General features: G+C 36.0%; 1 pseudogene; it reads right to left on the bottom strand.

Annotated features, from left to right (window-relative positions):
- Positions 1-458: 458 nt before the first annotated feature.
- LOC117804526 lies at positions 459-562 on the bottom strand (annotated as a pseudogene).
- Between the last annotated feature and the right edge of the window lie 2071 nt (positions 563-2633).

Below are 2633 nucleotides of genomic sequence, written 5' to 3'. Positions count from 1 at the left end.
AATCTGTGGGGAAAAAATCTGGAAGATAAACAAATTCTAATCATAGTGACTTCTTAGAACTCAAATGGCTTTTTAAGTACTTTGAACCACAGAATTACCATATCATGGAGGAACAACGTTTAAAAAGTACTGAGGTAACTCGAGGTAGGTCAATCACCACCTGATCCTCTGGTCTTCCATTTGGGAAACAAGGTAACGTTTTCATATATTCTTTCTCTCAACTTAGGACTTTCTGAAAAATGTTTTAAACATGTTAATAAAATTATAAAAAATATGTGACTTTGAGAAATTTGTTTTAATTAATATAAGCTTATCATTTACCTTCCTTTTTGTTTTTGAAACAAGCGCAACTAATGCGTAGACATTGCAAAATTTACCTTGACTCTATCACATTAAGTGCAATATTTGATTTTGATGGCAGGACCAAGGTAACCAGGCTTCTAAAAATCCAGCAACCTCTTCCTTTGTGTGTGGTCCCTGGACCACATTTTTCATCTAGAAATTGAAGATAAGAATGCTTTAAATAACAAACTATAGAAATGATCCCTGAAAGTATAGTCTTGTAAAGTGCATTTATTTCAGAGGAGAGATGACACAAAACTGATAAATAAAAAATAAATTCAAAAGTATAAAAATAAATTCAAAAGTATAAAAAAAAGAATGCTTTAAATATATAGCTATTCTGATGATTAGAGATAATATTCTAAAAAGCCCAGTGCAGTATTTGCCATAGAGCAGTTGCTGAATAACTACATCTGTTTTAAATTCCCATTTCTAATATGGTAACTATATGCCTATTTCAGAGCAAACAGTATTACGTTTCAGTTTCTTTCACCGATGTAAAATACTATCTCTAAGAAAAATTGATTGAAAAACAGATATGTTAAGTGCATTTATTTCAAATTTTAATAAGAGGAAATAAAATATACTTTACAATTTTCAATAATGCCTTTACAATGTGAAATCTGTCCTGCCCATATTATATGCGTAAAACATTATTTTCATCTTAGAAGAACAAATGAATAGATCAACTACGTGCCTTTATTACTCAGTGTAAAGGTGAGGAAGTTTGGGACTGGAAAATTATTTTAAACTATGGGACTGGAAATTATTTTAAAATTATACAATGCCAATATTAAGAGGAAATTTAATACCTGTACATATATGCCTTCTTCATTCACATAAGTTGTATCACAAACATATTTTGATGTTGCCTGGGTAAAAATTAAAATTATTCTTAGAGTAGATTTCAAATACACATAGTATAATGAGTAAAACATATAGAAAATACATTAGAAAAACTTTATTTAAATCTTTGCTTATTCACTTCACCACAGGGGGAAAAAGCTGAATTTATACTCGGTCAAAAAACCCGATGAACTTGTTTGTAGCCATAGAATTAGAGAGTGAGCTGGCAGGAGGTGACCTGAGAAGTCACGCAGTCCTATTTGTTAGATGTGGTCAGTGAGGCCCAGGGATGTTCAGAGGCTTGGGAAAGCTTAGGCAGCCACTCTGGGGTCAGAAAGGAACTAGTAGCACACCTGAGGTCCAACCCGGTTATTCCACCTGCTACTGCTTAGGAGGGAGCCAGGCTGCATTTCCTCACCTGGTATCTGATACCAAAGGTGCTTGTTGTGTTTGTGTGTCTGATAGTCGTTCTTCACAAAGTGTCTGTCAGTGAGAATAATCCCAGACACTGACTATATCTGAATGGACTGCCCACATTTCAGCAAGTACGGCTTCAAGTCATGTGCTGCTGGATGAGAACAACATAATGGCCCTTTCAAAGTAAACTGTGATATTCACATTCATGAGCTTTCTTTAAAGCATCTGCTTTTATTCCTCTCCATTGCCCTTTCTCTATTATCTGGTGTAAAGATAATAATGGAGAGAGAAATGTCAGAACATGTCATTTGGAGAAGATAAAATTTATTCTTGATTTTCTATGTACGTTTTCACAGCCCCAAGGAACCATGAAGTTCTTCATCTTCACCTGCCTTTTGGCTGTTGCTCTGGCAAAGCATGTAAGCATAATGGGGCACATGGTGGTATCCATTCTTACTTAGATGCATCAGAGCGAGCCTTTACACACAGAACATAGGGGCGTGGGCAGCAATGAACTGAGATTAAGGATGTAACCTTTCATCCATGGTCACAGATAGTACTGACCTGTCTTACACAGAATGTGAAGAATAAACCTTCTATGAAGTGTCTTCACAGCAGCGTCAAAGAAGCTACAGTTAGAGGAAGGAAGGCATCAATTGGCATCCATCATATAATGGATTATTGTTGGAATAAGTAGATAACACATGGTAAACAGCTTCACATCACAGATATATATACACAGGTATATATTGACACGCGTCGGTCTCTCAGCATTCTCAGCACGCTATTCTCAGGGAACTCACAAACCCACGTCCCTCCTGCCCCAACGTCTCACTCTCCCATTAGGACAGTCTTCCTTCTGGTGCTCAGAGCCTTCGCTATAACACACACCCCCATATCTACGCGATAAATACTGACAGCCATTTGTACCTTTTTCCATTTGTATCCAATTTAAGAATAAACCTAAAGTCAGACCCCATTTCTGATACAAATAAGTTGCTTTAAAAAAAAATAAAAAGACTTCAGTT

The sequence above is a fragment of the Ailuropoda melanoleuca genome, chromosome 11, assembly GCF_002007445.2.
Source record: "Ailuropoda melanoleuca isolate Jingjing chromosome 11, ASM200744v2, whole genome shotgun sequence".
NCBI lineage: Eukaryota > Metazoa > Chordata > Mammalia > Carnivora > Ursidae > Ailuropoda > Ailuropoda melanoleuca.
This window is presented reverse-complemented; position numbering and strand designations above follow the sequence as displayed.